Raw genomic sequence first — 12268 nt, 5'->3', positions numbered from 1 at the left:
GAGAAGCTTTTGGAGTCCAGTGCTGCAATATAAGAAAAAAAAGCTCTGAAGTGTTGGGAAGGTCATCATGATGATCCAAAAAAAAAAAAAAAATTTCTCTGCAGGGAAGTGAAAGCAGCTGGATTAGCAAAATACCTGCATATGAAATGGAGAGTTGATCCAGAAGTCAAAAGGAGTTGTCCTCCACAAATAAAAATATGAAACCTGAGCAAAGAAGAAAAGACTGCTTCTTGCTTGTCATAAATGCCTGTGGGTCACATCAATGCAGTTGTAGGCTGTAGACTACTGTACACCATACTGCCATTTAAAGATTTTTTGAGAGCTGTTTTCAGTCAGTTTTATATTTGTTGAAAAACAACCAAGCAATTAAACCAACCCAGGCAGCACTGGAATCAGCAGTCACAGTGGTTGCTGCCCTCATACCCTTCAGGCTTCCCTGGAAGAAGTAGATCATCTGAGAAAAAGGGAAAAAAAAATCACAAAGGAAAACAGGAGAAACACTCATCTGAAAAAAATAAAAGCCTGAGAGAGTAATGTTTCCTTTACAGATTTAGATTAAATACCTATACCTAGAAAAAGTGTGTGACAGAGAGTTCATAAAACTGTGCAACCAAGTAGCTGTTGATGTGCTTTACCTACAAATGCCAAGTTTAATTAATTTGTTTCACATAGTTAAGGGTTTACATACACTGTGATCATTGCATACCAAGCTTGCCATGTGGCAAAGAGCTGTGGAAATACCCTATATGCCTTAAGAAGTGAAGGAAAGCTCCCAGCATGGTGTGAATTACACTTCCCTCTTGTCTGGGAAAGGGTTAAGCTTTTAGCAGAATCCCAGGAAAACATGATGAAATGAACCTTCACCACTGGCTTGCTTTCTTCCAAGGCAAGAGCAGTCTCAGTGTCCAGCCTACCCCACCAGTGGTCACAAAACAGTCCCTGGATGTAGGGGCTGCATTTGGCTTGACTGTGACTCCAGAGGTGGGAACGAGCTGCATCACTCTGGTTTGCAGCATTTCGGGTGAGGGGTGTCATCCAGTTCAAAGACTTTCAGAAGCTTATGTGATTTCTGTGAGTTTCATGAATAGAACTCTTGGATTGGTAGTCTCATAGAGAAAAGAGATTGTATTTCCTCATTGCTTTACTTTTCAATAGCTTTCTGCCTACAAGACCTGATTCATCTCTCACTGCAGCTGATGGGAATTGTCTTTCCACATTCTGGCTGGAAAATAGGCTGTCTGAGCTTCTGCAGAAAACATTCAAAGAGTGATGGGCAAAAACGACCATCGTTTCAACGGGACTCGCTGGCTACATCTCTGTGAGTAAATTTAGTGTGCTGAGAACCAATGTCCTTTGACAGAAGAGTCTACACCCACATTGTTGGACTGTCCCAGCCTCCCAAACAGGGTAGTCACATGCAAGATGTGTCATGAGGATATGGAGCATGGAGAGTACAAGTTCCCCGAGGCCAAAATTGTCCCAGAGGCCATTGTCATATTTTAAAAGCCTACCTGCTCAAGTGCAATGCCCAGGAATGCCTTGTGGTGTCAAATAGTAAAGATATAATCTCTGATTGAAACCCATAAGTATTCAATAAGTATTGAATACAAGCTTAATTGCTTACCTTTTTTTTTTTTGCTTTTTACCAGTGGAAATTCTTACTAAATGTTTTTTCATAGTCTTTTGAAGTAAGGTCTTATCCTGAAAGAAAGCTCAGCCCACATGTTAATCAGAAGCTCCCCATTTACTGTCTTTCACTGTAAACCAGCTTCCTTAGTTGTTTTTTTGGTGATGTGGTTTTGTTTTTTGTTTTTGTTTTTGTTTATTTTTTTGGAAGGTGCTTGTGCTTTTTGCTATTTAATTCTGTTTAACCTGTAACATGGCATGGAAAACTGCAAATTTGTCCATGATGAATAGAAGCAGAGATAGTGTAGCTGACAAATTCAGTCTCTTAAGTCATGCAGGGTGTTGCTGGAAAGGATTTGGTGATTGTAAAAGTGTTTGCAGTTCTGCTGAGGATGTAGGAGACACAAAGGCATCTGAAACAAATACTGGAAAAAACACAGCAGACTGTAAGTAAGCCCCAGAATTTGCCAAGAGTAAATTCTAAGAGTATCCTGGCAGTTATTCAATCATTATTCATTAATAGCAAATCTGAAGTCATTCAGACTTTTTAGATAGGCTAAAACTTTGTTTGACATGGCCAATGACTGTAACCAGACATGATATATTGCCCTGTCTCACCACTGGTTCAGTGATATGTAGTGGCATTGTTAAAACAGCAGATTATTAGCGAAGTTAGAAGCACTATAAATGACAGTAGGATAATGCCAGATTTGTGTTCCCAAGTTACATGACAGAATGAGTACAATTTTGAAAGCTTCAACATCAACCAGAATAGAAACAAAGCTTTTAGTATTTTAGTAACAGTGTTATTAACAAACTATCTCTAGCCCATGTCAAAGTACTTAATGTGCTATAATAACATCAATTAAAATGCAATAATGGACTTAATAATGTGGCCCATAATGGGAAAAAATTCATGTGGATTATCTCTTCATACCCAAGAGAGAAATTCTAATGAAAGACGCTATAATGAACGTAACACTAAACAGTTTTAATATAATATGAATTAGAAATATGCTGGGATAGAAAATAGTGTGGGTAAAGTCAAAACCATGTCTAGAATGTTCATTGGCTGCTTTGCTTGTTGTTTTGAATTCATAAATCTTCAAAGGACCACTAGAAAAAGCTGGTCATTGGCCCAGTTAATTTTGATCTGCACTTTCGAGCCAAAGTTCCATTTTTCTGTGTGTGTCAGCCTGTACAGGGTGTGCTGTTGGCTGGAGACAGCTGCTCTGCCTGGAGTTCCCCATTTGGAAAGTCCCAGGCTGTGTCTGCACCACACCACACCAGAGTGCTCCTGTTTATCAGCCCTCTCATGGACTCCAGATACCTGATTCATTAGTCCCTTCTATGTAAGCATGTGTGAGCAGCTCATTTATTTGTTAAGGTATCATTCAGTTAGTCAGGCATTTACTTTTGCTTACTGGCGTTTCCTGAGCATATTTGAAAATCCAGCTGCAAGTAAATGGTGTTGCAGAGGATGGCTCAATCCATTTTAGCAGGGTACTATTATTTCTATGTCCCCTGTTTCTCTGTTGCCACTGTCCACCCAGCTGCAGCCAGGGAAACAGGGGAGATGGTATAGCATGGAACAGAGGAACTAAACTGAGGCTCTTCCCCTTGCTGAGATGGAAGTTCAGCTTTATTCTTGTTCTTGGGATCCCGTGGAGAAAGAGAGCAGGAGGGAAAGAGGAAGAATATTGATAACACACATCTTTTTGAAGGCAGGGGAAAGAGGGTGGATTACATTCACACAGCCAATAAGGAGAACTGGGGAGAAAGAGATAAGGGAAAGAAACTTACATTCTATATTTCGGGGGTACATTCTCTCGGGTCATACCATTTTTCTGAGTGCAGAAATGGACCAGGGTCCATTTCACCCAGCAGGACCGTGCTCCTGGCGTGGGAAGCAGTGGCAGTGCCTGTCACCTGTAGCCAGGCCCCCGAGTGGGGATCGGGCCACACACAGCAAGAGGAGATTCAGGCTTTTCCTGGGGAAGGCAGGAGGGGCCACTGCATGTTTGATTCCTGGCAAGGTCCATCCTTCACTGTCTGCCTCCAGGGCACTTAAATTAGGCCCCATGCCACATCTTAAGGCTTTCACCTGCAGTTCCTGGTTTCTACTGAGGGATTGATTACAGGGCTGAGCTGTATAAATTGCATCAGAGACTCCTTGAAATTGAGTCTGGAAAGGGAGAATGCTCTTAAAACTATGCTTACAATGAACTCGGTTCTAATGAGACTTCATTCTGCAGTTTTTATGAGTTAAATTTAGTTTTATATTCAACAACTCATTTCTACATTGTAGTAAAATATATCAAAAGGATAGTTTTTTTTTCCTTAACCAGATTATTCCAGCAGTGCAAATTCTTTTTGTATTTTACTGATTCCAAGACAAAGTAACATCAGAATTCATGAACAATAACATACAACTAAATAATTACTCCAGAAAACAAATCTACTGAAAAAGTGTTTTGAAGAGGTACTCAAATCATTATAAAAACAGTGGTCCAGAATGAGCCATGCAATGACCTAAACAAGAAAATATATAGCACAGAATGTAAAGAAAAGGGAATATAATTGCAGTTTATTAATTTCCTAGCTACATGCTACCTCTCTTAAAATATGCTGCTATGTTCTTCTCACTCCTCTCTTTTCTGTATCTGTCTCAGTGTACCTTTCCAGCCATGTGACTTAACTGTTTATACCCACTGTACACCCTTGTTATGTTTATTATCTATAATGTGATTTGTATAAACAAATAAGCAGATAGGCTTTATTTGGCTTGCAATCAAAAAGCTCTAGTGAGAGATGCATTTAACTAATTCTCCAAAGGCACAAACTAAAAAGAACTCAGAGAAATACAATACAAAATGCACAAAAAATACACTGAACAGGACATTCCAGATGTGTTTTTGTGCCATTCCAGAAGCAGCACAATCCCTGATCACTCTAGTTTAACCCAGAACCTTCTATATTTGTCTCACATCAGGATCTGCTAGATTTAAATAGTCTTAGCATAAGCATGTTTTCTAAACGTACAGTAAAAACAGCTCCAACTCCCAGTCAAGCAGCTAAGAACACTGTAGGTTAATAGGAACAACTGTCTTTGGTATGATTATCATTCATTGCCAGGAGCCCCAGCTTTGGTGAAATAACAAAGCAGGCAAGATCTAAGTCTTACCAAGCAGACACTGTAATTGGTGAGATCAAATGGCTAGACATAAAACATGCTGGGGAAATGACAGGAAGGAAAGTGAAGGAAAGAGGAACATAGTACTGTTTGCTGGGTGAAGGCACAAAATATCGGACTGGAAAGGAACAGTTTGAAACTGTCACCCTTTGCTTCACATCTCTGCAAGGTGTGGAGTACTCTCTATATGGGCAACCCTGTTTCTTTCTTTGCTGAGCCCCGTGCCAGAGTCACTCAGCACCTTGCCATGTACAAACCCCATCGGGGGACTTTCTGGTGTCAAAGAAGCATCAAGATTTAAGGTTTAAGTGAAGTAATGAATCATCCAAGGAGATGAGACAGAGAAGCTTGTCTGATCAGGTCATGATCTCAAAGACAAGGTGCTGGGAAGGAGGGAATAGATCAAACGAGAGCTAACAGGTTATTGAAATACCCATGGCCACATGTGTACTGCAAGCTGAAACATAACTAACTCAGACAAGATAATTGCCAAAACTCTCTGCTCCCTCCTTTCCCCTGGCTGCTTTCCTGTTAGATGATTTGGGAAATCAAAAATCTCAGCAGCTAATCTATATCACCAAATTTCTGTCACCCCAGCAGTTTCTTTTTCTAATGAATAATGAATGTATACTGACCCTGAGATGATAATGGTGCAGGATATTTTCAGGTTCTTGAAGGTCACAATAAATTTTGGGAAGCATAGTCAGCGTTAACAAAGCCTTTTAAAAGGCTTTGGTGTTCTTTCACCTAAAGCTAGATATAGATGTGACCTTTATTTGACTCATATCAATGTTTGTGAACAATGTACAGCTCAGATGATGAAGAGACCAGCACCAGCATCTCTTGCTCAGTTTGCTGCTGAGTTGGTTGGCTGAAACCTGCACAGCTGCTACTGGGCAGAAAGCCTCTATAAACAGGCTGTCAAGTTTAATTGGACTACCTGGTAAATATATTGATAATAAATAAGATGTGCTTTTGCTGAACTATTCTCCTTGGATTTACCGAGGGCTGCAGCAGCTCAGTACTTCCCAGGATAAGACCCAAGGTGCCTGCTGTTGCTCGCATCAAATAAAATTGCAATTTCATCATTGATGTTATTACCAGCAGGACTAAGCCTCGAAACTTGTGGAAGGCTTTTGAACTTCTTTTGATCTGTGCACGACATAGCACCGAGGCTCTCCAGCGCTTATTAAGTGCGTATTGTAGGAGACTGAAATAGCCGATACAAGTTGTGACAATGCAGCCAAATGAGCCGCGTTCCTGGGTGTTTGTTTTCTCAGAGCCCTGGAGACCATAGTTACGGGAAAATCTTGAGTTCATTAAAATCAAAGGAGCTCCTGGTGTGCGTGACTGCTGAGAAAGGTGACAGGGAGTGTTCCCTGGACAGGGAACAATGCGCGTGTGTGAGTGCGTGTGCCTATGTGATAATATGCCCATTGTGCTTTTTGAGTCAATTTAATGAATTCTAATAGCCCGACTTAATGCTTTCTGAATGCTGCACAGCAGTGGGATGTGGTTGTTTGTTAGTAGGTAAAATATTTTGCTGATGGCTGAAGTGGGAATTTTTAGCAGACTTATTTATTTAATGATAAAAAATGTTATTGAGTCAAATGTGCTGATTCTACTTCTGTAAGCTAGCCTGCCTGCTAGGTCTGATAGCCCTACTGCACATACATGAATGATGTTAGCCTTAAGAAAAAGGAGTGTCAGCATCCCTTCCTGGTAATAACAAATGCTATTCGCTCCAGAAAGGCAGTTCTTTAGCGAGCAGAAGGAGTAATTCCTGGTTTACACAAGGCAGCAGGGTAGAGGGAGTCTCTCCCCTGGAATCAGTCACACAGTCTCATTCCTGCTCCCGAGCCCTCTCGGTGAAACGTGCCCGAGGCTGTTCCTGTCACAGTCCTCTGGTTCAGATAAGTTAAGCAATCAGAAAAGAGTCTGATCTCTACCCTTAAAATTGCATTTCGTGTTGCTTTTTCTTCAGATGTTAGTTTGAAAAGCTGCCTAAAAAAAATAGCTGACTTTGTGGTCTGCTTATCGTTACACCTCTTTGGGACTGAAGACAGCCTGAAACAAATGGAAATAAGCAAAGCCACTGGAGTTAGTCTCTTTCTGGGCCCGGGTACCCAGGGCTCACAGATGCCCCTGGGGCTTTTAGGGGAAGTGTTCACAGACGCCAGGACCAGAAAATGTACAGATTTACTGCAAAAGGCCAGAGAAGGAGGAGCATGGAAAATGTTCCCTGTAGCAGACAAGCAGCCGATTATCTCCCTCCTCCCAAGGGCTGAGGGTCGCGCCGCTGCTCCAGGCAAAGCGCGTCTCACACTGGGGCTTTGTGAGCTCCAGTGCTGCTCTTGTACCGCACTTTCCAGGGAAGGGAGTGCTGTCCTTACTCCCTTGCCTAAAGGGAAACACACATCTGTAGTAATAACACAAACAAACAAACCGAACCTGGTTTAACCTTTCAAACATACCTAGAAATCACTACTTTAATCAAGATAATGTGGATGACCCATCCCTGGGAGTGTTCAGGGCCAGGCTGGATGGGGTTTTGAGCAACCAGGTTGGAATTAGATGATCTTTAAGGTCCCTTTCCACCCATTCTGTGATTCTATGGCAATACTTGAAGAGAAAAATGTTTTACTGCTTTACCTAATGCAAGACACTCCATGGCACATTTGACATAGTCTCCCAGCTAAGGAAAATAAATACAGCAGTGTCTTTTCAAGAAATGTATGTTTGCTAGAAGAAAGTAGCTACTTCAGCTAGAAGAGCTCAGGTTCAGGCATCATCAGTTTGCAGTGCTGCATGTAATCTTTCAAACCCTCGCTTCTGGACAGGCGGCTTCTTGCTGACCACAGCCAGAGCAGTAAGGAAGATAACTTGACAACTTTATGCCATCTTCTGTCACTCTGAATGCTGGAGCCACTTGTCCCTGAGTTACAAAACACCAAACGTCTTCCCTCCATCATCTGACAGTGAGATGAATCTTACCTGCTGACGTGATTGCTGCTGTCCGGCCAAGAGTATGCTCATTTGCCAAATACATCATGTTCAAAACTGGCTGAGTCCTGAAATAAATCTCTTACCTCTTTATATTTCCCATGTTTGTATTTGGGAAGAATAGACAGAATTGCATGCTGGAGTAAAACAACACAATCAAATTACCATATAGAAACCAAGAAAAAGCTAAAACAGCAACATGGTGCTGTTTCATTCTGGTGCTTGAGCACAGCCAGTTTGCAGTCTCTTTTCCTCTGTTGCACCCTTTCTGTGATAATAAAATCCATTCTCTAAGGGCACCTTGGAAAACCACCTGTAACAGACTCCCAAGTTGTAGAAAAGAGGAATTAGTTACATGGAGAGGCTGTTTTTACATACATGCTACAGCCCAAATGTTTTAAATACAGCTTTGCCATCAGCGAAAATTTAACTGATCATGCATAAAAGCCAGCCATATTTTCAAGCTGGGCTTATTTTATGATCCTTATAAAAACAAATAATAATAATAATTGTTACTTGTGGAAAAACAAAAATAGAAGTATTTTCTTTATTGTATAAAACATGAAACTAGTTACCATCTTCTCCAGTTCAAGAGCACTCAAGTCTGCTGAACTCTTGAAAGTTTTGGGCACAGAGATAGTGCATAGGGTGGCTACCCAGATATCTCAGTGGGATCACTCTTCACAGAAAACCTCTTTTCCTGGAGTGCAGAGTTGATTCCCCCCTCTCTCTCCTTGAGGGTCTGCTTTGCTCAGGCACTGGTTAACAAAAGCTGGACTAGAATTCAGGCACTTCTCAACCCGAAGGAACTTTATGACCTGACCTGCACTGCCAGAATGCAAAAAACAGAAAAGCAAATGAGAAACAACCCTGCCCAAACCCTTAAATCTAGTTCAAATAAGCATTAATAGAACTAATTAGTTGGTTTTGATTTGCTGAATCCAATCCAGTAAACACGTTTCAGCAGGAGACAAGCATCCATCATCCAGACCAGCTGCTCTTAGACAGGTCATTATATGTGAACAATGACTATTGATTAGCAAAACCCTTGGCCCAGAGTTTGCAAAACTCTGATATTTATCACCTGGCTTTCAGAGGCACCAGATATTCAGTGCTGTTCACCTCAGGGGAATCTGGCAGAGACTTGGTACCTCTGAGATTAGGGGCGTTTACTTGGCTGGACAAGTGTGGATTTATAAACCTAGACTTCCTTTTCAAATTTGCAGGGGTTTATATGCTTGCTAAATGCAATGCCAGTTCATGAAAATTAGAGAATGAAATAATAAGATAGACTAATGTACTTTAAAGAGCTGTGCTTAACACTTTTTCTCCTGGCTGTGCCAGCCCTGGTCCCCCTTTACATGGCCTATCTAGCTCAATGGGGCAGAAGAAGACATCACTGACAGAGATGTAAGGACCTGCTGGTGATGGCTTCACTCCTTTGTGAATTAATCTTAGGAAGGGTTGAGGGTCTTGCTGAGACCCTCACTCCTCCCTCCCTCCTCAGCAGCAGTGCTGGCTGGGTGCAGCATGTCCCTGCAGACCTCCTGCCCTGCCCCTGGGCACTCTGCATCACTGCTGGCTACCATGGTCGAGCCATGACCTGATCCCTCCCATCAATTCCATCAACAACACCTTGTGCTTGCTTCACTGAAGAAAAGAAAAGGAGGCTGCATCAGAATCTGTAATTATTTTTGCTAATAACATCGGCCAAAGAGTGTGACTGTCTCTGTTGAGCAGATGTTATCTCCCACTGACGGAGGAAGGCGGACTGTGCTGACTCTCATAGCACCAGCACTCGTTTGGAGCACCCTGGCAGGACGGCAGTACTGCAGCAGGACTGCTGGCCCTGCTTTCCTCTTCTGCTTGCAAATCACTCTGCTTTCAGAAAATGCTGCCAGCACTGGAGCTGTCAAAACCAACTCTGTGTTACAGGGTTTTTCCCCTTTTCTGTGACCTTGGTGGTAATTAAAGTGTCTCTTTCTCACAGGGAAAAATATGTGAAGCATGAATTGGACCTGTTGGCCTGGCTGCTGATTTATGGGTCAAGTCTCTAGCTGTTACAGACAAAATTTTTAAGTCTCTGATTAAGAAACCCTGCTGATTTAAGGATCTCACAAGAAATGTGTGCATAATGAATTATCTACAGATGATAATTCAAATTATTCCTTGATGATTCATATCACCTTTTATTAAATTACCATTTTAGAAGTTTAACAAGGGCAATGCAAATGGACAGGTGATGACATTACAACATACATAACAGGTCAACAGAGCAGCATTCTGCAAATTTGGGTAAGTGGCATTTGGTCCCAATCAGAGATGCCAACAGAAAGCAAAGGCTGAAGGAGATACAAAAGCCAAACTGGTATCATTACGGGGTAAATGTTTGCCTCTTCTGTGTCTGAACCTGTGATAATTTTTTTCCTCTCTTGAGCAAAATTTTCCAGGGGCAGTCTGCAGTAAAGTTCTGCTCCAGTATTATTTTCTGTATCAGCATTAGGTCTTAATTGCAATATTATTTGCCAGTAAAAAAAATGGCACCATCTGTTTTTGCTTAGGAAACAGAGCTACCAGGAATCACCAAAATACATACGTACATGGGTAACAAGTTACAAAGACATATAGAAATGTCTGGCAGAATGAACATTATTTTTCTTTTTTGGGTTCATCTTGTTGGTTCTTAAACCTACATACCTGGAAACACTTGCTGTGCCCTGTGTCCTCTGGAAGGGTTGTGCAGCAAATCAGTGCTGCAGATGTCACGTGTCTCTTACTTTCTGATATGGAAGGAGACAATGAGCTTGAGTAGTGGGAACTGGGAAGTGCAAATGCACTGATTCTGATGCTGCTTTAGTGCCATGTATTATTTTTCTCCATGCAAATGCATGATACCAATCTCTGTCTCTACATCTGACATACATCAAGAAAGTACTAGAAAATGCAATTAGCCACTGTTAGTCTTTCCCATGATATGTGCCAGTAAGAAAGCTCCACTTATTTCTGTCTGAGTTTCATAAGCTGATGTGGACAAGGTCTGAAAGGAGCTCTGTACCTCCCACCTTCTCCAGCAGCACCATTTCCCATGGCTGGGTGTTTACCAGAGAATGCAGAGCAGATGGCAGGGGATGGCCTGGACCACAGCTCTGGAGTCATTGCAGCTCTGGCAGGGCTAAGGGTCTGCTCACAGTCACCACGGGAGCACCATCCCAGGTGGGGATCAGCAAAGCACACGAGGGAAATCAGAAAATGGTGTCTGTGCTCTGAAGGTACTAAATGAGTGGCAAAGGCAAATGGCACAGCTCCATATCTGCAGCAGTTTCACAAAGAGATGGTGCTATTCCTGAGAAACATTAGCTCTGCAATTGCTTAAACCCTGGGGGGTTGTATTATCTAGCCAATACATACGCTAAAAATGAACAAAACCATATTCTGGACTCCAATCATTTTTACATTCCATTGCCTGTAACAAGCACCTTCCTGGCAATAACTTAGTAAGTCCAGCAAAACAAGGCTTCAGCAAATGCACTTAAAATGTAATTAATATACAGAAAACCAGACTTGAATAGCTTGTGCAAGAAAAATTATTTTCAGCAGTAGGATTTCCATATTTTCGAGGGAAATCCTGGAAAACTTCTGTTTTGATACTTATGCAGTGCATGCACAGTAAAATTCAGTGTGTTCTGGACACCCAGGGTTTTGCTGAGCTTCCTGACGTGCTACCCAGCACACAGAGCCCATCCTGATGCTTGGCACGCACGAGTCAGTGCACCTCCACTGCACAGCATGCAAACTCTGGCTCGAGATATCTGGGGCCTCAGGACAAAGCCACTGCCCCAGGTGGGTCCTCAGATACCCTGAAATCCTCAATGACTGCCCCAAGAAGCCTTTTTAATGTTTTTGGATGGGAAAAAAAAAGTGCTGTTGGGGCAGTGGAGGTGGTGGCTGCTTGGGATGCTCAAGGACATGCAGTTCAAAACAGCCAAATTGAGCCCCAGTGACACCTGTCTTCAGAAGATGTTGAAAAGTGTTTGTGAATTGTGTTTTCTTAATATGGGATTGTCCATAATTTATGAACCAATTGCTTTAAAGCCCATATGAGAACACTATTGAACCACAAAATCATATTAGCACATCTCTGTGCTGGGGAGGGGGGCATAATTTATCGATGAGACTGATTTTTCCATAGCCAAAAGCCTCCTGTAACACTGACTGCTTCAGTCACAGCAATGAAATGGCACTTCTCACCATCCAATCTCATTATGTTCCCCTTCACTTGATTCTAATTATTCTCCTATATGCTTACCTCAGAAATCTTCTCCAGTAAGGCCTAACCTCTCCTCAAGCACCGTTTTTATTTCAAAAGCCTCTCCAATTTAATTCTAAACCTCACTTCTCCCATAAGCTGATTTATCCCTCCAGACCTCTTAACACCCTTCCAGTGTC

This window comes from Cyanistes caeruleus, chromosome 3 (assembly GCF_971803275.1).
Source record: "Cyanistes caeruleus chromosome 3, bCyaCae1.hap1.1, whole genome shotgun sequence".
Taxonomy (NCBI): Eukaryota; Metazoa; Chordata; class Aves; order Passeriformes; family Paridae; genus Cyanistes; species Cyanistes caeruleus.
The sequence above is the reverse complement of the archived record's forward strand: the minus strand, read 5'-3'. Positions refer to the sequence as shown.